This window comes from Rana temporaria, chromosome 3 (genome assembly GCF_905171775.1).
Source record: "Rana temporaria chromosome 3, aRanTem1.1, whole genome shotgun sequence".
Lineage (NCBI taxonomy): Eukaryota > Metazoa > Chordata > Amphibia > Anura > Ranidae > Rana > Rana temporaria.
Genome location: NC_053491.1, coordinates 432136044 through 432159492, shown reverse-complemented (window position 1 = coordinate 432159492; position 23449 = coordinate 432136044).

Below are 23449 nucleotides of genomic sequence, written 5' to 3'. Positions count from 1 at the left end.
GCATTGCTATGGTGGACTGGGGACTGAGTTTGCATTGCTATGGTGGTCTAGGGACTAAGTGTTCATTGCTATGGTGAACTGGGGGCTAAGTGTGCATTGCTATGGTGGTCTAGGGACTAAGTGTGCATTGCTATGGTGGTCTAGGGACTAAGTGTTTATTCTATGGTGAACTGGGGGCTAAGTGTGCATTGCTATGGTGGTCTAGGGACTAAGTGTTCATTGCTATGGTGAACTGGGTGCTAAGTGTGCATTGCTATGGTGGTCTAGGGACTAGGGGCCAGATCCAGAAAGAAATACATTGGCGCAGCGTATCAGAGATACACTACGCCGCCGTACCTTACCTGGCGCATTTTCGAATCCTCAGCGAGTTTGCGCCGTAAGTTACGGCGGCGTAGTGTATTTCTGGCGGCGGATTTGAAATTGGGCGGGTTGGGGGCGGGTTTCATTTAAATGAAGCGCGTCCCCGCGCCGAATGAACTGCGCATGCGTCATCCCGAAATTTCCCACCGTGCATTGTGCTAAATGACGTCATTTTTTTAACTTAGACGTGAGTTACGTCCATCCCTATTCACGGACGACTTACGCAAAAAATAAAAAAAATTAAAATTTAGACGCGGGAATGACGGCCATACTTAACATGGCAAGTCTATGTATACGCCGAAAAATACCAGCTTTAACTATACGCCGGAAAAAGCCGACTACAGACGACGTTAGAAAATGCGACGGCCGCGCGTACGTTCGTGGATCGTCGTAAATCGCTAATTTGCATACCCGACGCGGAAAACGCCACCCAGCGGATGCCGAAGTATTGCATCTTAGATCTGAAGGCGTACGGAGACGTACACCTGTCGGATCTAACCCAGAAGCCGTCGTATCTTGTTTTGAGGATTCAAACAACGATACGACGTGGGAAATTTGAAAGTACGCCGGCGTATCAGTAGATACGCCGGCGTACTTCGTCTGTGGATCTGGCCCTAAGTGTGCATTGCTATGGTGGTCTAGGGACAGTGGGCCGGATTCAGATACATTGGTGTATCTCTCCGCGTGGCGTAACGTATCTCTGATACGCATGCTCGAATTCCACCGCAAATCGTCATTGCTTTCGACGTGAACGTAAATTACGTCCAGCCCTATTCGCGAACGACTTACGCAAACGACGTAAAATTTTCAAAACTCGACGCGGGAACGACATCCATACTTAATATAGGATACGCCTCATATAGCAGGGGTAACTATACGCCGGAAAAAGCCAACGTAAACGACGTTAAAAAAATGCGCCGGGCAAACGTACGTTTCTGAATCGGTGTATCTACCTAATTTGCATATTCAATGCGAAAATATACGGAAGCGCCACCTAGCGGCCAGCGCAAAATTGCAACTAAGATACGACGGCGTAAGAGACTTACGCCGGTCGGATCTTAGTCAAATCTATGCGTAACTGATTCTATGAATCAGGCGCATAGCTACAATGCCGCACACTCAGAGATACGACGGCGTATCTGGAGATACGCCGTCGTATCTCTTACCTGAATCTACCCCTAAGTGTGCATTGCTAGGGTGGACTGGGGACTGAGTGTGCATTGCTATGGTGGTCTATAGACTAAGGGCCAGATTCAGGTAGGAGAGCGGATCTTTATATTGGCGTAACGTATGTCATTTACGTTACGCCGCCGCAAGTTTTTCAGGCAAGTGCTTTATTCACAAAGCACTTGCCTGTAAAGTTGAGGCGGCGTAGCGTAAATCACCCGGCGGAATTCAAATTCAGCGGGTAGGGGGCGTGTATCATTTAAATCAAGCGCGTCCCCGCGCCAAACGAACTGCGCATGCGCCGGCCGCGACTGAATCCCAGTGCGCATGCTCCAAATCACGTCGCTAATTGTCAATGAAAGCGACGTGAGCATAACTTACGCCCAGCTCAATTGTGAATCGACTTACGCAAACAATGTAAATTACGTCTGTCCCGACGTCCATACTTAACATTGGCTGCGCCTCACTATAGCAGGGGTAACGTTACGCCGGGCGTAAGTCTTACGCAAACGACGTAAACAGATACGCCGGCCTGGCGTACGTTCGTGAATCGGCGTATTTGCTCATTTGCATATTTAACAACGGGAACGCCACCTAGCGGCCAGCGTAAATATGCATCTAAGATACGACGGTGTAAGTGCCTTACGCCGGTCGTATCTTAGCAACATTTAAGCGCATCTCATTATGAGCATACGCTTAAATTTGCGCGGGCTCAGATTAGGACTTACGACGGTGTATCTACTGATACGCTCGTCGTAAGTCTTTCTGAATCTGGCCCTAAATGTTCATTGCTATGAAGTACTAGGGACCAATTGTGTATTTCTATGATTGACTGAGAACTGAGTGTGCATTGCTATGGTGGAACAGGGACTGAGTGTGCATTTCTATCATGGATAGGGGTTGCATGTGCATTGCTAAGGTGGACAAAGGACTGAGTATGCATTTCTCTAGTGGTTTGGTGGCTGTGTGTGCATTGCTATGGTGGACAGGAAGTGTGTGTGCATTGCTATGGTGGACAGGAAGTGTGTGTGCATTGCTATGGTGGACAGGAAGTGTGTGTGCATTGCTATGGTGGACAGGAAGTGTGTGTGCATTGCTATGGTGGACAGTGGGCGCATGTGCTTTGCTAAAGTGGACAGGGGGCTGAAAGTGCATTTCTATGCTGACAGGGGGTTAAGTGTACATTGGTGGAGTCCGGGAATGCCGGGAGGAGCACAATCCCGCCCCCTGCTTGTGATTGGAGAAATCATAAATCCCGCCTCTTGTGTCCATTCACTTTTCTGTGATTCGTTACAGCACAAGCTGATTTTTGGGAAGGGAGGGTGTCCCTGAATGGTAGTTTGGAAATGTGGTCACCCTATGGTGGGCAGGGACTGCATATGCATTGCTAAGGAGGACAAAAGGTTGTGTGTGCCCTACTATAATGGAGAGGGCGATAATGGTGATGTACATTGCCAAGGTGGACAGAAAGTTGTGTGTGCATTGTAATAATAGACAGGAACGTTGTTAAAGTTCTCTACCAACCCCCCAAGTTGTAGTTATCTACCTAAATACTTACCTTTAGCTCTTCTCCGGAGTTCCTTGCCAAGATCCACACAGCCTTTGCAGAAAAAAGTTCTATGACCTAGACCCATACTAATGGTGGCCCCCAGTCATCCAAAGCAGTACAGCTTTAGCCATAGGAATTGGTGGGCTTAGTGGCACATGTGCACAATAAGAGCTGGTGAAAGCTGGAGCATCTTTCTACAATAACTGCGTAGTCACACACAAAAAAAACAGGAAGTATTTTGGCAGGTGGCTGCCACTCAGGGGGGAACATTTAAAAGACAACTTCTCTCGATTCTTTAGGAATTAATTCAAAAGTGTAACCAAACTCCTTCTGCAGTCATACTAATGAGGAATGGGTTTTAATTGAGTGCTAAAGCAGTCTAGATGGAATTAATAAGTAAGGGGCATGCTTAGTGACCATGAAACATTTAACCACTTGCTTACTGAACACTTAAAGGGGTTGTAAAGGAACCCCCCCCCCCCCCTAAATAGCTTCCTTTACCTTAGTGCAGTCCTCCTTCACTTACCTCATCCTTCAATTTTGCTTTAAATGTCTTTATTTCTTCTGAGAAATGCTCACTTCCTGTTCTTCTGTCTGTAACTCCACACAGTAATGCAAGGCTTTCTTCCTGGTGTGAAGAACGCCTCTTGAGAGGGGAGGGGGCGAGCAGGCAAGTCAGGACACTCTCTACTTTGCAGATAGAGAAAGAAGCTGTGTGTTAGTGGGCGTCCTGACACTCCTGCTCGCCCCCTCCCCCCTCAAGAGGCTTTCTCCACACCAGGGATAAAGCCTTGCATTACTGTGTGGAGTTACAGACAGAAGAACAGGAAGTGAGGATTTCTCAGAAGAAATAAGGACATTTAAAAGCAAAATCGAATGATGTGGTAAGTGAAGGAGGACTGCACTAAGGTAAAGGAAGCTATTTAGGGGGAAAAAAATCCTTTACAACACCTTTAAACCCCCCTCTTGCCCAGACCAATTATCAGCTTTCAGCGCTGATGCACTTTGAATGGCAATTGCGCTGTCATACAACACTGTCCCACAAATAGAGATTTCTTTTGGTGGTATTTGATCACCTCTGCAGTTTTTATTTTTGTTAAAAATATATAGTATCTATATATTTTTTTTATATTTTGTTATAACATTTTGCAAACAGGTAATTCTTCTCCTTCATTGGTGTACGCTGATTAGGGTTGCACTGATGGACACTGGTGGGCTGCACTGATGGGAACCCATAATGCAGCACTGGTGGGCGGCACTGGTGGGTACTGATAGGCGGCACTGGTGGGCATTGAGAGGTGACACTGAAGGGTGGTACTGAAGGGCATTGATAGGTGCACTGGTGGGCACTGAGAAGTGGCACTAATTGGTGGCATTGATAGGTGTTACTGATAGCTGGCAGTGATGGGCACTGATGGGTGGCGGTAATGGGCACTGATGGGTGGCAGTGATGGTCACTGATGGGTGGCAATAATGGGCACTGATAAGTTACACTGATAGGCAACACTGTTAGGTGGCACTGATTGGCACCACTGGTGGGCATTGATAGGTGGCACTTGTGGGCATTGATAGGTGGCACTCGTGGGCATTGATAGATGGCACTGGTGGCACTGGCAGGTGGCAATGGCAGGTGGCACTGGCAGGGGTATCGATGGCACAGATGAGGCAGAATTGCCTCTTCCTCTTCGGGTCCCTTACACATAAGCTGGTGATCGGCTTTTTTCTTCCTCACGCTGATAAAAACGATTACCGAGCTTTTGTTTAAATTACGTGATCAGCTCTCATTGGCTGACAGCTGATCACGTGGTAAGGGGCCGGGAGTCTTAGTGATGCGCGGGGAGCGTGCAAAGGGGAGACGTCTATTGATGGCCTCCCGGCATTTGGGGTCCACGCTGTGGCCGTCATTCAGCTATGTGGCAAAAGTAGAAGACAGATCTGCATGAAACCAAATAGGGCAATGTACAAGAAATTAGGTTATACTTCTTATTTGTTTTCTCCTCAGGTGTCGTATTGCAATACAATGGTTTGGTGTAATTGGTAAGTTCCTGGGAAAAATGTATCTTTATTGTGTGTTATTGATATTGTATTGATAAGGGTTAAGACCTGAGTGTAGTGTACATAAAGCTTGAAGCTCTTAAGCCCTGTACACACGATCGGATATCTGATGGAATCTAATCCGATGGATTTTTTCAACGGATATCCAATGAAGCTGACTTTCCATCAGTCCTTGCCTACACACTAGCAGTCAAAAATCAGACCGTGCCAAAACGTACAAGTTCAATGCTTCCGAGCATGCGTCGACTTGATTCTGAGCATGCATGGATTTTTCTGAGATGGAGTTCCACACAGACGATCAGATTTTTCTATCGTTTTTTTTATCCATAGGAAAAATTTAAAACATGTTCTATTTTTTTTTTCACCAATGGAAAAAAGACCAATGAGGCCCACACACGATCGGTTTGTCTAATGAAAACAGTCCAACAGTCCAAACCGATCGTGTGTACACGGCTTTAGCTTGAAAAGGTACATGAATTTCTTTTGAGCTACAAGCTGCAAGCTTCCAGTGTTTTTGGCCCCAATAAACCTTCATTAGGAACCTCATAAAATTTCCCGAACATGCAAAGAAAATAAATGTGGGAAAACAATCATAACAAAAATTTTTATCCCTAGTATTTACCCTTCCATTGGCTATATATAATTAAAAAGAAATGCTCACGCCTCAGATGCCTGCAAAAAATATCTGTGCAAACACAAAAAACAAACAAACATGCAAAGCAACCAAAGACACAAAACTCAAGTGCAAATGCAGCCTTAAAGGGGTTGTAAAGGTAAAAGTTGTTTTACCTTAATGCATTAAGGTAAAAAAACATCTGTCCGGCGCCGTCCGCAGCAGAGGACGAGCGATCGCTCGTCACTCTGCTGCCCCCCCGCTATCCTCGGTGAGGGAACCAGGAAGTGAAGCGCTGCGAGCATGCTTCGACTTGATTCTGAGAATGCATGTTTTTTTTCTCCGTCGGAATTCCATACAGACGAACGGGATTTCTGTTCTCTTTCTAAATCCATCGGAATTTCCGATGGAAAAACTCTGATGGGGCACACACACACATTCCGTCTGACTTTTTCCATCGGAAATTCCGATCGTGTGTTCAAGGCATAAGATGCATACAATGTAATTTCTGATGAAACCTATCATATTCTGAGAGCTTGCCTATTGAGATTAAATCTAATCAGTATAACTCCAAATTGTCATTTATTCATTGATGGCTGGCACAGTACACTGCTCAGCTGGTAAATGGCATGAGTAGAACTTACATTTGTGTTCCTGTCTGTGCTTCTGCACATAATTTATAGCAGTTTTGGTGGGTGCTGGTGGGTGGTGGGAGCCAATAGAAAATAATTTTAATGTTAAAAAGCTGATTTTCAGGTATTGGTATATTTTTGCATAGTTTTATTGGTCCAATGGAAGTATGTACAGGTATCTCACAAAAAGTGAGTACACCCCTCACATTTTGTAAATATTTTTATTATATCTTTTGATGTGACAACACTGAGAAGATGACACTTTGCTACAATGTAAAGTAGTGAGTGTACAGCTTGTATACAGTGTACATTTTCTGCCCCCTTAAAATATCTCAACACACATCCATTAAGGTCTAAACCTCTGGCAACCAAGAGTGTACACCCCTAAGTGAAAATGTCCAAATGGACCTAAAGTATCATATTTTGTGTGGCCACCATTATTTTCCAGCGCTGCCTAACCCTCTTGGGCAGGGAGTTCACCAGAGCTTACAGGTTGCCACCGAAGTCTCTTCACTCCTCCATGATGACATCACAGAGCTGGTGGATGTTAAAGACCTTGCGCTCCTCTACCTCCGTTTGAGATGCCCCACAGAGCTTGATAGGGTTTAGATCTGGAGACATGCTTGGCCAGTCCATCACCTTTACCCTCAGCTTTCTAGCAAGGCAGTGGTCCTCTTGGAGGTGTGTTTGGGGGGTCAATATAATGTTGGAATACTGCCTCAGCGGCTTAGGCCCCATACACACGATAGACCGTATTCGCGGATAAATCCTCTCGTGTGTATGGGGGCCTTAGTCTCTGAAGGGAGGGGGATCATGCTCTGCTTCAGTATGACACAGGACATGTTGGCATTCATGGTTCCCTCAATGAACTGTAGCTCCCCAGTGCCGGCAGCACTCATGCAGCCCCAGACCATGACACTCCCACCACCATGCTTGACTGTAGGCAAGACACACTTGTCTTTGTACTCCTCACCTGGCTGGCGCCACACACGCGTGACACCATCTAAACCAAATACGTTTATCTTGGTCTCATCTGACCACAGGACATGGTTCCAGTATTCCATGTCCTTAATCTGCTTGTCTTCAGCAAACTGTTTGCAGGCTTTCTTGTGCATCATCTTTAGAAGAGGCTTCCTTCTGGGACGACAGCTATGCAGACCATTGTGCGGCATATAGTCTGAGCACTGACAGGCTCACCCCCACCCCTTCAACCTCTGCAGTAATGCTGGCAGCACTCATACCTATATTTACAAGTTAACACATTCCCATTGCTAAGTGCAGGGCAACTGATAAGGGGGTACAGCCAGACCTACCTGTATGGGGAGCAAATCCAATTGTGGACAGAGGAAGCAATCAGTGCAGCAGAGGGGACAATTATTGGAACCAATCCCCTGTATGTCTCTCCCTGCTGCAGCTGAAAGACAACTTCCCCTTCTCTCTCTCCTGCCTGCTTTCAGCTGCTGATGAAGCCTGTACCCCCTTATTGGCGGTCCTCTCCTTATATACCCCTCCCTTCTTGGTGGCTTGCGACTTCACTTCCGGAATGCAGATACAAAACACGCCACTGTGTATATTCACACCGCCTGACCCCAACCACTCCCCACTAATAAATCCCTGAGGGAAGAGGAGAGGCACTGCACATGGCCACCACCACAACACCATCTAGTGGGGGGAGGAGTGATGCACACCACAGGGAGAAATTAAGCCAACCAGGCTCAAAAGCAATGGCCACCCATTCCATAATATAATTTTTAACATTGATTTCTACAGAAAACCCTAGCTAATATGAACAATCTCTATTCTTTTAATAAATCCAGTCCACCTCTGAGTCTTGACTTCTATGCCTGACTTCTCGTGTCTTCTTCCCCACCATGACATTCAAGAGGGACCCTGTTCAATGCGTCTTTAAAAGAGAGAGGCAATGGACAATAAATATATTCAATATGAAACAAATAATACTGTAAATAATGTACTGCTTACTTCTCTTCTGTGCTGTAGGACAACAGGACCTACCTCCAGAGGCCATTAATTTTGAACGATGCTCAACTTCAGCCGACTGCCCTAAGGATTCTACCTGTGTAGAAACAAATGGTGGATCCTACTACTGTGCATGTAATAATGATTCATCAATGACAAGAGCGGCTGACAATCACTTATCCCGGAGGCAATTGTACCGGTAATGTATTGCTCTCTAGTCACACTGCAGTTAATTGATGAAATAGACAAGGAAGGCACTTGCCTAAAGTGATGAATAAGCGCTCCAGATATGTGATAAATCACAACCAAGGTGTGTAAATAAATATATAAATAAAACGTAAGTGAACCGAATTAGCCACAAACAAGGAAAAAGATGAGTGACCAAACTCAAAATGTGCAATATGTGTCCAAAAAATATATAAATATATATTGGGATACAGTGAGATCCTCTAGTCAGGCATGACCAAAGTCAGGCCCGGGGGCCAAATGCGGCCCCCCTGTTGATTTAATATGGCCCCCCTGGGGATTTGGATATATATTGTTTGTGGCCCCCAGGGCCACAAAAGATATATACTGTATTTATTGCCGCTGCCTTGGAGGGGACAGGGAGGGGGCAGGACGAGCGCTGTCAGATTACATGAAGAGAATCTCCTGTTTACTCAGGAGCGTCTCTATTGGAAGTCCCGTCTCCTGGGATGCCATTGGACGACTGTTCTGTCTATCATAGGAGGCGGGACTTTGTATTAAAGAGGCCACAGGGTAAACAAGACATTCTCCTGTTTGTAATCTGTCGGCACTCGTCCCGCCCCCTCCCTCTGCCCTCCGAGGCTGCAGATGGGCATCGTTCAGGCTGCACTGATGGCAATGGTAAGGCTGCATTTATGGCACATGTGAGGCTGCATTAATGGCACATGTGAGGTTGCAATGGTGAGGCTGCAATGGTAAGGCTGCATTCATGGCAATTGTAAGGTTGCATTCATGGCAATGGTGAGGCTTCATTCATGGCAATGGTAAGCCTGTGCGTGTTATACGCCAATAAATACGGTATATCCAAATAACACGCTTAAACTCATCTCTTCACCACACACAGCCACAAAGACAAGAGAATTCTTGTTGGGCCGTGTATTAGTTGCTCGGACAAACACACTTAGAATTTTAATGGTTCAAAGAATGTCAGGCAAAATAGTCGGCCCTCACGCATGTTCACTTCATCAAATCTGGCCCTCTTTGAAAAAAGTTTGGACACCCCTGCTCTAGGTGTTGGGGATATCTAGCCCCCTATGTATCTAAAAAGACACTGTGATGTGCACACATGAACAAAATTATAAATATGTAACAATGAAACAATGATAAAACAGTCTATTAGTAGGGATGGTAAGATGTTCCAAAATTCAGATTTCTATGTTCAGACAGCGGTTTAAAAATCCACACAAGTGTTGTAGTGCCCTTACCATGAAGGTGCTATATGTTTGCATATAGTATTATCCCTCCAGGTCTCCGATCACATCTCTCCTAGAGTCACTCGGTTCAAGCTGTTCCAGTTGCTGTGTGCCTCCAAAGGATCCGAATATTGATGGTCCAATAGGGGATGCAGTGGGAAGGGGAGAAAAAAAGGATTGCCTCCAATGGTGTAGTAGGTTAAGTATCCAAAAGATTTATTTGCATCAAAAGCGAGGTAGCACAAAAAAACAATTAAAAATACAAACAGCGTTTGTATATGAGAAGCAGACGTGGCGTTTAAAATTGTCGCCTTACGTCTAATGGCCTCCGGCTTGTGCGAGTATTTCCTCGGTCTCGACTCCCTACGGCGTTACGTCACGCACCTCGTGACTTCATCAGGGGATACTTAACCTACTACACCATTGGAGGCAATCCTTTTTTCCTCCCCTTCCCACTGCATCCCCTATTGGACCATCAATATTCGGATCCTTTGGAGGCACACAGCAACTGGAACAGCTTGAACCGAGTGACTCTAGGAGACCTGGAGGGATAATACTATATGCAAACATATAGCACCTTCATGGTAAGGGCACTACAACACTTGTGTGGATTTTTAAACCGCTGTCTGAACATAGAAATCTGAATTTTGGAACATCTTACCATCCCTACTAATAGACTGTTATATCATTGTTTCATTGTTACATATTTATAATTTTTTTCATGTGTGCACATCACAGTGTCTTTTTAGAGATACATATGGGGCTAGATATCCCCAACACCTAGAGGATCTCACTGTATCCTAATATATATTTATATATTTTTTGGACACATATTGCACATTTTGAGTTTGGTCACTCATCTTTTTCCTTGTTTGTGGCTAATTCGGTTCACTTACGTTTTATTTATATATTTATTTATACACCTTGGTTGTGATTTATCACATATCTGGAGCGCTTATCATTTATTCATCTTGTTTTCTATTTTATGTGTTATGTGAACACTTTTAGATATAGCTGCTCCAGGTATAATTTGTACACTATTTTGTCATATTTTGTTTACTCGCAGTAGCGCATCGGAACCTATTATATATTATTCACTTGCCTAAAGAACTTGGAGGGGTGTAAAATCTGTCACTCTTTACTTGCTATTGTTCTTTGTTTTTTATTAACCACAATAATACCTTACTAAATACTACAGTTAACAATTAAAATTATAACAATTAGGGAAAAGAAAACGTGAACATTTATCACTTATCCACTTGGTAAAGTCATTAAAATTTACTTTTTAAAGGGAAACTATCACAATTTTGGGGTAAGTTTCAATTTAGTTTTGCTCCTCCCTCTGCTCATTCTCCTCTATCCTCCAGTCAGCATGTTTCTTGTCAGCACATGTACACTGCAGCAAACCTGATTGGCCCCTTGTGCTATCCATCTCCATCCCAGTTTAAAGTTCTGCTAAAAAGGGATTACAAAAGGATGATAATTACAAGTGCATTAAAAGTGTATATGTGGCCAAAATTTTTAATAATATATTCATTTCCGCATTGTATTTCAATTATTTTCGAATACTCCTATTAATCTTAACAATTTTGCAGTTTGCAATCTTACTTTGTGAAGATCCCCACAAATGTCCTTCCTTGAATTCTGTGATATGTAGTCACTATGCCCTATGAGTAGGCACTACTGTGTCACACATTTCACAGAGCCTGCCTTCTGACCTACAGAGGTGCTGAGGGGAGGAGTTTCAGGAGGCGGCGTCAGTACAGGAATAACTGCTTGCAGACAACATGATACCATGGGATATGTAGTCCTTAGAAATGGAGAGTAAATAGCAGAATCAAAGTAGGGAATCCAGGAAGCTGTAGAAAGAGAAAGTCCGCAGACAGGCAGGACTCTCAAAATGAAAGGAGGTTTACATAGGCAGATCGCTGTTCTGCCTCTGTCCACTGGACCCGCTGATTGGCTCTGTCCAATCACAGTGGTAACAGTCCGCCGGCAGCGTGCGTGTGCACCCCAGACCTGGAAGTGCAGAATCATGGTAAGCTGCAATTGAATAAGTACTTGGTTTCAAAGTGGATGTACCACTCACCCAGTATAAACTAAAGGCACAATATTAATGTATATTTACATGCAAGCCTCCTGCGTGTATCCCTACCTTGCAAATATCACCCCCTCCAGCAGTAGGAGCCCCGCAAAACTCTGGAATCGGTGGGTCTCTTTGCCGAAGCTCAGTGGGCGGAGTCATGATTTTACAAGACTCCCACCCCTACATTCTCCTATTCCTGAGTTTTGAGTAACATCTAGTCAAAACTCAGATAAGGCACCACATGACTTCAGCATGCCCAATCATGCTGAGGCGTGGAGCAGCCAATCCTGGGAGAGCTGGAGGAGAAAGGAGGAGGGATGTGAAGCTGGAATCGTTACACACTCTCTCTTTCTCTCATACTGTGCATGAGATAAAGAAATGAGACGTCAGTCACAGCAGTGGGAGATGTGGCGACACAAACTTATCTGTGTGTCGTTTTTTATCTTACTAAAAAAAGACAAGGGGATTGCGCAGAGCTGGATTAACTCTTCGTGGCAAGACCGGGCACAGATGACTTGACATCCTCTACTGTACCAGGTAGAAGTCTTCATCCAAATTTTTTTTTCAGGTTACGTCCACTTTAATACCTTTTTAAAGTGTATGTATAGCCAAAACATCTTTGTTAGTTTTGGATAGAGTAGAGAAGAGTTAAAACCCCTACCAGATTCTTTTTTTACTGTCTGTGTGCCTCTGGGAAAAATTGCTTTCACACGCTGTTTTAGAGTGCAAATTTAGGATTTTCTGTCCCTTATTTCTTGATGACAATGGTCCCCAGTACAGAAAGAAGAGCAATCTCCCAATGGGGACTAGGACAGCATTAGGAAATTGACAGAAAGACTAACCTTTCCCCCTCTTAGTGCAAAACTATAAAAAAAAAAGGCTTTGCCTAATCATACAGTTTAAACTAATGCCACGTACACACGACGGTTTTTAATGTCATGGAAAAAACGTTTTTCTAACGTCATTCTTGTCATGCCTGCCTTGCATACACACGATCGTGAAAAAAAAAACGCTTGAGCAAAGAGCGGTACAACACGCACAACGACACTATAAAGGGGAAACAGATCTCCCACCTGAGCTGTGGATCTCTGCAGCTTCTCCAGAGTTACCATGTGCCTCTTGGCTGCTTCTTTGATGAATGCTCTCCTTGCCCGGCCTGTCAGTTTAGGTGACGGCCAAGTCTTGGTAGGTTGCAGTTGTGCCATACTCTTTCCTTTTCGGATGATGGATTGAATAATGTTCTGTAAGATGTTCAAAGTTCGGGATATTTTTTTATAACCCAACCCTGCTTTAAACTATCCCTGACCTCTCTGGTGTGTTCCTTGGTCTTCATGATGCTGTTTGTTTACTAAGGTTCTGAGGGCTTCACAGACAGCTGTATTTATACTGATTTAGCGCTACCCCGAAGGAGCCGCTGTTTGATTTGGGATCTACTCTCTTTTTGGCTCAGCTTACCCCTATTAACTAGCTCAAACCCTCCCTTGACACATCAGAAGCCTGGCAGTTGAGATATTGTGTCCCCTGCTGAACTGGGGTCACAATAGCAGTAATAATACAACAATAGAATTACCTGCTATTAAAGGTGGTTCCTCCAGGCAAAAAAATACACTCTACACAGCGAATATGTTTAAATAAAAAATAATAAGTTTACTTAGTGAAAACTTGAAGCAACAAGCATAGGTTATAATTGCGGACACAATTGATAAACAATGACTCACTATGATTCGCAAGGGCCCTTGCAGGAATCAGCAATTAATGACAGTAAGGAGAAAAACCTAGCTAGGAATGGTACCACTCATTTAAACTAAGATAGACAGTCTATGCTCGCGAGCGCCCTCTAGCGGGCAGTCCTACAGAACATTTAATAATCACGTTGCGGCCGGTTGGTGCACATAAGAAATTGTAATCCAAGGTGGCAATTAATGAGGGAACTTAAACAACAGAGTGTCTGGAACAACGAACGTTGGTGAACTGACACTCGTCATTGTCAGTCACTTCTATGAACACTCGAACAGTTAACTGGGCCTCTAAGTTTTGGTTTGAGGCCGAGAACGTGTCTCCGGCCTGTGAGGTGGCTCTAGGTGTCTGTGTAAATGGAGAGTCAGAATTTGAGCAAGTGCTCTCTCACCCGACAGGCCGATCCGCCTGAATTCTCCTCAGGAGGCACGCTGGTGAATCACCGCTCCACAGCACAGAGATCCCGGACGAGGGTGCTCCACTGGTTCAACTGACAGCTGGATTACCTCTACAATCCCTGGGTACAAGGGCTGGATGTTGGAGTCTTGCTTACTTCCGGACGGCTGGTCTCTCGGTGGGTTTAGGCCTAGGCTTCTGGCCTAACAGCACAGCTGTAGTCTGTCAGCAGCTCCGCAGAGGAGAGAAGTGCAGGTCCCGAGAGAGAGAGAGATCAGCCACGCCCTTTCTTTTAGTAACCTCCCCCATAAGTCTGTGCGGAGGTGTCACGTGTTCAAATAACACAGGGCATTGTGGGAAGTGTAGTCTGTTTCTCCTAAGAGTCAATGGAGTCCATATCTCCTGCTACTTGCAATCCCACAATGCATAACTCCTTAAAGGTAACGTGCATATTTACAATGGTGTGGATAAAGTTCCAGCGGGGATAACCTGTAGTAAGGCTCTGACAGGATGACCCCGCTACACTGAGATTAATTTACACACAGATGGACTCTATTTAATAATTAGACTTCTGAAGGCAATGGGTTCCACTATATTTTAGTTGGGGATATCAGAGTAAAGGGGGCTGAATACAAATGCATGCCACACTTTTCAGTTATTTACTGTATTTATCGGCATATAACACTCACAGGCATATAACACACGCCTTCATTTTAGGAGGGAAGTTTCAGTAAAAAAAACGTACATTTTAAATAAAGAAATTTGAATCAAAATAAGGGTCAGTGCCCATCAATGCAGCCTCATCATTGCCCATCTGCAGCCTCACCATTTCCCATCAATGCAACTTTATCAATTCCCATCTGCAGCCTCACAATTGCCCATCATAGCAGCTTTATCAATGCCCATCTGCAGCCTCACCATTGCCATCAATGCAGCCTGATCAATGCCCATATGCAGCCTCACCATTGCTATCAATGCAGCTTGATCAACACCCATCTGCAGCCTCACCTCAGATTACTGCTGCCTCGGAGGGGACAGGGAGGGGGGGCAGAACGAGCACCATCAGATTACATACAGAGAAAAACTCCTGTTTATTCGGCCGCCTCCCTCTTTAACAAAAAGTCCCGCCTCCTGGACCAGCTTCTACGATAGACGGAACACTGGTCCAATGCCAGCCCAGGAGACGGGACTTCCTATTACAGAGGAGATTCTCGCTGTATGTAATCTGACAGCCCTCCATGGTCCCTCCAAGGCAGTCCAAATTGTAGTATCAACGTATAACACGCACACACTATTTGCACCCGATTTTCAGTGTGAAAAAGTGCATGTTATATGCCAATAAATACAGTATTTGTAAAAAAAAAAAATGGAAAATCATTTATCATTTTCCTTCCACTTCACAATTATGTGCCACTTTGTGTTGGTCTATCACATAAAATCCCAATAAAATACATTTACGTTTTTGGTTGTAACATGACAAACTGTGGAAGATTTTAAAAAGGGAATAAATACTTTTTCAAGGCACTGTATATTAGCAGTCCTGTAAAATTTAACAGCTTTATTCCACCTATTTTATATGCAAACAATATCTTTTAAAAGTACAGAATGTCTTTTGTGTCCGATGGACTAACAAATGAAAATGTGGAGGTCTTTAATTCATCTTCATGCAAAGGAAAATTGCAGAGTGAATGCATCCTGTTCTTTTGTTGAGTCATAATTTTCCTGCTGCTTTGCATCCATTAGGTCTTTTGTTCAGTAGCATGCACTTGGAAAATAAAAGGCAACATTTTTTTTTCTATTTGTTTTGAATATAGTCATAGGGTTAGATCCCATGCTATCGTTTTATTGTTGATTATGTCTCCGATAGGGAGGTTTATTCCCCATTCACACATGTGTGACTTGTTATGCGATTTTGGACTCCAAAGTCACATGACAAGTCGCACCTAGGGTTGCCACCTGTCCGGGATTCACCTGGACTGTCCGGGTTTTGGATCCTGTGTCCGGGTTTCAGTTCATCTGAAACCCGGACACATGGCAGTCTTGTAGCACCAGTCCTCCTATCGGCTTTCAGTGCTTTTAATTATATTGGTGGGGGAGGCGCTTTAACTTGGGTATAGACTAGCCTGGGAGGATTATACTGGGGGACAGATGGACCCTGGGGAGATGTACTGGGGGACAGACTGACCAAGGAGAGATTATACTGGAGGACAGACTGACCTGGGGGGGGGGGGGTGTACTGGGGGAAAGACTGACCTTGTTTGATATAACTGTGCTCCTTAAGCTTCTAACAAAATTTGGCTACACCCACTGTTCATCATGGATGCTGCATGCACTGCAGTACTACTCTTATTGGGGCACCTAAAGGCCCAAGTCATTTACAATCCTATTGTGTAAACTGCAAAAAAATTGCTGCGACATGTTTCCCTACGATAGCCATTCATATCTGTGCGACTTCAAGGACCGGAAGAATTTCCCCCTTAATGGCCAGGCCAGTCAGATCTGACAGGGCGGTCCCTGCACAGTGTGCGGGGACCGCCCTGTCATGCGCCGGCTCAGCGGGGATCAGTGGAGCGATCCCCGCTGAGTAAGTGGAGGTTCACAGGGCGTACCGTGTGAAAGAGCCCTAAGGGACGATGATGTTGAGAAGTACAAGTCAGGGTTAGGTTATAAAAAAATATCCAAATCTTTGATGATCCCTAGGAGCACCATCAAATCTATCATAACCAAATGGAAAGAACATGGCACAACAGCAAACCTGTCAAGAGACAGCCGCGCACCAAAACTCATGGACCGGGTAAAGGGGGCATTAATCATAGAAGCAGCCCAGAGACCTAAGGTAATCATGGAGGAGCTGTAGAGTTCCACAGCAGAGACTGGAGTATCTGTACATAGGACGCAGGGCCGGTGCTAGGCAATTTGGCGCCCTAGGCAAGACCAGTTATGTGCGCCCCCCCCAAAAAAAAAGAATGTCCCTCCTTGGTGTCGCTGAAATTAAAAAAGTCCCTTCATTCGTGGTTTCACTGGAAGGACGAATGTCCTTCTGTCTGTGTTGTGAAGAGAAAAATTGTCCCTGGTGGGTGGTAGGAAACTGACAGGGTGCGTGGTAGGGAGGTGACAGGGAGGATGGAGATGACAGGGGTGGGTGGTAGGAAGGTGACAGGGAGGATGGAGATGATAGGGTGGGTGGTAGAGAGGTGACAGGGAGGATGGAGATGACAGGGGTGGGTGGTAGGGAGGTGACTTGGAGGATGGAGATGACAGGGGTGGGTGGTAGGAAGGCGACAGGGAGGATGGAGATGACAGGGGAGGGTGGTAGAGAGGTGACAGGGAGGATGGAGATGACAGGGGTGGGTGGTAGGGAGGTGACAGGGAGGATGGAGATGATAGGGTGGGTGGTAGGGAGGTGACAGGGAGGATGGAGATGATAGGGTGGGTGGTAGGGAGGTGACAGGGAGGATGGAGATGACAGGGGTGGGTGGTTGGGAGGTGACAGGGAGGATGGAGATGACAGGAGTGGGTGGTAGGGAGGTGACAGGGAGGATGGAGATGACAGGGGTGGGTGGTAGGGAGGTGACAGGGAGGATGGAGATGATAGAGTGGGTGATAGGGAGGTGACAGGGAGGATGGAGGTGACAGGGGTGGGTGGTAGGGAGGTGACAGGGAGGATGGAGATGACAGGGGTGGGTGGTAGGGAGGTGACAGGGAGGATGGAGATGACAGGGGTGGGTGGTAGGGCGTGACAGGGAGGTGATAAAATGTATGACAGGCCTTGGAGGTGGGATGGTGGAATGCCAGGAACAGGGGGATGACGAGGAGCATGATGATGACAGGAGGTCTGTGTGTGTGGTCAGCAGGGATGTTCGGGGCACCCTCGATCAGGCAGTGACGTCACAGGATGTCGGGCAGCGCCGTGGACTGTCATCACAGTACCTCTCTGATGATCGCTGTTCTGGCAGGTGACAGGTCTTCCACACTACGGCCGTCCGGTCCATCCAGGAGGAGAGAAGGTCAAGGAGCTGCTCAGCGGCGGCAGCAGTCATTATCCGCGCTCTTCACAGCACATGGTAGGAGATCCGCAGAGCGGGAGAAGGGGAGCCTGGGAGCCTGGGAGGAGCCGGGGGAGGGGGAGCACATGAATCCACCCACTGACTGGATGCTCAAGGTTGTGACAAGCTCACAGCGCCTCCTCTCCGTCCACAGGACTGCGCAGCGGTAACGACTACTACTGTGGGGGAACCAGTGGCCGTGGCTGCGCTCTAGGCGGCAGTGCGCTCTAGGCGGCTGCCTGATTCGCCTAGTGGTAGCGCCGGCCCTGATAGGACGACAATAAGCCGTACACTCCATAGAGTTGGGCTTTATGGCAAAGTGGCCAGAAGAAAGCCATTACTTTCAGCAAAAAACAAAATGGCACGTTTTGAGTTTGCGAAAAGGCATGTGGGAGACTCCCAAAATGTATGGAGGAAGGTGCTCTGGTCTGATGAGACTAAAATCGATTTTTTTGGCCATCAAAGAAAACGCTATATCTGGCGCAAACCCAACCCATCACATCACCCAAAGAACACCATCCCACCATTTTCAGCAGTCAGGACTGGGAAACGTGTCAGAGTTGAGGGAAAGATGTATGGTGCTAAATACAGGGATATTCTTGAGCAAAACCTGTACCACTCTGTGTGTGATTTGAGGCTAGGACGGAGGTTCACCTTCCAGCAGGACAATGACCCCAAACACACTGCTAAAGCAACACTTGAGTGGTTTAAGGGGAAACATGTAAATGTGTTGGAATGGCCTAGTCAAAGCCCAAACCTCAATCCAATAGACAATCTGTGATCAGACTTAAAAATTTCTGTTTACAAGCGCAAACCATCCAACTTGAAGGAGCTGGAGCAGTTTTGCAAGGAGGAATGGGCAAAAATCCCAGTGGTAAGATGTGGCAACCTCATAGAGACTTATTCAAAGCGACCCAGATAGCCTCAAAAGGTGGCTCTACAAAGTATTGACTTTAGGGGGTAAAAACATTGACTTTTTCAGATATTTTGTCCTCTTTGTTGTTTGCTTGACAATAAATAAAAAAACATCTTCAAAGTGAGTACGTTCTGTAAATTAAATGAAGCAAATCCTCAAACAATCCATGTTAATTTCTAGGTTGTGAGGCAACAAATTATGAAAAATGCCAAGGGGGGTGAATACTTTTGCAAGGCACTGTATATATTTTAAAAGTGTATTTATCTGTTTGCATTTTGCTACTAAATGGATCACACTGACTTATTCTTTCTACTGGGTTCACGAAGGGCCCATTCACACATCTGCATTTAATTCCCGCTTTTCTTGTCCCCCACCCCCATTATTAACTGGCAAACCCCTTACGTGATCAACATGGCAAGTCCAGATATTTTGGGGGAATGCAATAAAGAAATAAGGACTGTTTCTTGGCACTATGGCCTTTTAAAATGGCCTTCTGATTCAAAAATCTCTACTGCCCGTCTTGGGAAATTTACCAACACGTACAGCAGATACAAGTAGTTATTAATAGCACCAAATTCTGAAATAATTCATGTGACAGACCCAACCAGGACATGGGCTTTTGGGGCAGACTGCAGGGTAGCCTCTTACATTCTAACTATGGGCCCTGGCAGGGAGCTACAAACATTCAGGAAGATGTCCTGTTATATATAACGCAAGATGACATGTTATTACCACATTTAACAGTCAAGGAAGCCATGATGTCTCTGCCAACTTGAAGCTAAGTGAGAAGATGGATGTGAAAAGAAAGTTGGTTAATAAGATTTGTTGCTGAACAGTCTGGAGTGGGCACTCCCTGACCAATCAAGGCTTCTCTAGGGGCCTAGCAGTTTATTAGCTTAATGTTTAATTAGTTAGCTGTTGATTGGATTGCTGTTTGATTAGATCACTGTACTGATATTACTGTTTAAAGTGGATGTAAACATGATTCATGAGATTTTTGTGTGCGGGTGGGTGCTATAAATAAATTAGCAGAGAGATGGTCTAATCACAGCACAGCTCTGCAAGTCTCTGCCTATGTGGAGGGGGTGTGTGCCTTTCCTCCAATCAGCTGTATCTCAGTGTATGGCAAGAATCCACACCCACAGGTGATTCAGGAAGAGAAAATTTTAACAGGACGTACACTTTCTAAACAGTATATAAAGCTGAAGACAGCAGATATGCAGTACATGTAAAACTTATGTAGGGAGATTTTTTTTTACTCTGTGTAACATCCACTTTAAAGTTTGCACTGTTTAGGATAATGTGATAAAGCTCTGATCTGATTTTGTTTGGTATAAATTCTGGGCAAACTTATAATAAAGAGTTCCTGTTTTCACCTAGGCTAGTGTTGTCTAGTTCTTGGGTGCAGGTCTCAGCTATAATGTAAAAGGGGGGAACTAATGCGCAAAACCAAAACTAACCAAGGGCACTAAAACTCTATATTAAATAATCAGATAATAAAATTAAGTAAGATACTAAGTAAAATACTATTAAAAGCAGCTGCCACTACTAAAAGGTGCTCACACACCGAAGATCAATTGAAAAATGGGGGGTGTAATGGCGCTTACCAATAGAAATTAACGAAATAATAAATAATAAAAAATACACATAAACGCACAGCAATGTGTAAAGTATGACCAGTGTATCCAATTAAACGTGTTCCACTCCTTATATCCCACCATACATCAACAACCATGATGTGCGGGATGGATAATGTGAAGATAATGGGATCCAAAATAGATGACTAGAAATTGTATTCTAGTCAATACAAAAATCCAAATAATATATGTGAAAAAATATTTGCAATAATAACGTGATAAAATCCAGTGCAAACAATAAATAATTAATAGATTGGTGAAAAAGGTAACATCCAAAAAATGAATAATTAATAAAAAAACACCTTAAAAAGTAATAGAAAAAATGTCAATATGTGCACTATATTGTGCTGAGAAAAGAATAGTGTTCAAACAATTGGTGTTCAAAAAATATATAAATATGTGCTTCAATAAAATCTGCAAAGTGCACGGTGCTCCATAAAATAAAGTCCAAAATATCCAAGTGCTTGATTGAATATTTCCCCAAAGGTGCAATAGTGCTTGAACAAAGATGATACTGCAATCCACCGCACGATCATTCAGTGTAGTTGTGCAGATCAAGCCTTATTAAAGGAAATTCTAGCCTCTCACCTTAAATCAGGCTAGATATAGCCTATAATGATGTCAGTGTAGCCCAGCAGGTTCAGCTGTGGATGTGTATCTCCAGGTCAGCTCAGCTCACTCCAGTCATCCAACCACAGATTTCCCAGAACGCTCTCAAACTGGCACTCAACAGAAGCACAATAGAATCCCCATAGTGTAGTAGGCAATAATGCGTTTAATAAAAAATAATATAGCACTCACATTTAGATTCGCTGTGATCAACATGCAAATGATGACAGAAAAAATATAGCAGCAGTTCTCGTCGGTGACGTCATCTCCGCTCGCGGCCGAGAGCGGAGAACTGCTGCTATATTTTTTCTGTCATCATTTGCATGCTGATCACAGCGAATCTAAATGTGAGTGCTATATTATTTTATATATATTTTTTCACATATATTATTTGGATTTTTGTATTGACTAGAATACAATTTCTAGTCATCTATTTTGGATCCCATTATCTTCACATTATCCATCCCGCACATCATGGTTGTTGATGTATGGTGGGATATAAAGAAAATAGGAGTGGAACACGTTTAATTGGATACACTGGTCATACTTTACACATTGCTGTGCGTTTATGTGTATTTTTTATTATTTATTATTTCATTATTTTCTATTGGTAAGCGCCATTACACCTCTCAGCTATAATGCCTTGTGCCTGATTCCAGAGTAGAGGAAGCTGTATCTTGGCTGAAGCCCCCAGGCGGGTGCTAGGTCTGTCACAATTACCTCCAGTCAATAGATAATAAAACTGGAGGTGTTTAAGATCTACTCTTAATTGGTGTACAGAGACAGTCAGAGTGCTTGTCCCTGTTCGCAGTGTAGCAAACAGGCATATTCACCACTGCTACTCCCTTATTATCTGTGGTTGTTAAGAATGAGACTAAAAACCAGTAATGCCGCTGTGGGCAAAGCCAGATAGGGAAGCTGAGACATCCTCATCAGTTCTGCTCTCACCTTGTGATTGACAGCTTCTTTGGTCAATAGCAAATTGTCTGGGCAGGCTAGTTTTGGGCCGGCAGTGCATGATCACAGTGCGCACCACAAATCCGCACGCTGTCACGAATCTGGTTATAACGTGCTGCAACAAAAATGAAATTTCAAAATGACTCGTGGTTACAATTGCTGGCACCCGGCTATTGGAAAAAATAAAAAATAAATAGCGTGCAGCCACGTGCACTCAACATGGGGGGGGTGGTGCTTTGGGGCGGGTGGCGCCTCGGGGGCTGCCGAACCCGAACAATCCCCCAAAAAAAACACAACACTCCGCTTTCTGGGAAGGCTGGGTGGCGAATGCCTCCTCTGCGCTTTGACAGTTCTTATATACAGTAGGTAAGGGCAGGGCCACCTGGCAACTTCGCCTGGTGACCTGCCCCTTGTGAGGTCACTGGTCCAACATGCATCAGTCCATGATGTTACAAGGGGGGCGGGGCCACTACGTGACTATTCCATAAAAAACAATTGAATACATTATCACACACACACCCTGCACCCATCAACTATGTTTGCATTGCATCCCCGGTATCCCTCCAGGCATGCATTTCTCTGGCTTGTCAATGTAGGCTGCCAGACTTGTGGTTTGCAAGGCATCCCTAGTGCCTCTCCAGACGTGCCCGGGTTGCATGCTAAGCCAGGCAAATGCACATCTGGAGGGATGCCAGGAATGCCGTGCAAACAAACATTTTTTTTGATGGGTGCAGGGTGAGTGTGATAATGAGGTCAGCTGGTGAATTCATTCCTGTGCCTTACTGGTTTTTATGTCCTAAATCTACATGCCAGGAAGGACTTTTTCTATGGAACTGGTTTTTGAACCTTAGCTACAGTATAGCTGACTCTACTTGCGTAAGGGTGATTTTCATCTTCAAAGTTAGCTCTGTTCATCTGCAGATCAGCATTTATGTGTAGCACTTGTGAGCAGCTAAATGAACATTCCTTTTTTTTTTTTTTTTTTTTAAGGAATGACTGTTTACTTGTAGACAATTCCCACTATGTTGGACAGTTTATGAGAGCAAAACCTAAAATGTTCAGCAAGTGACAAGTAAATTTCAGGAAATTTGATCTGCCATTGGGCCAGTTGAGTGGAGGTTAAGGCCCCATACACACCATAGAATCTATCCGCAGATAAATCCCATCAAATGGGTTTCTGCGGATAGATCCTATGGTGTGTACACGCCAACGGATATTTATCCGCAGAGAAATCTCCCCTGGGATGGATTTCCAGCAGATGGATATTTGCTGA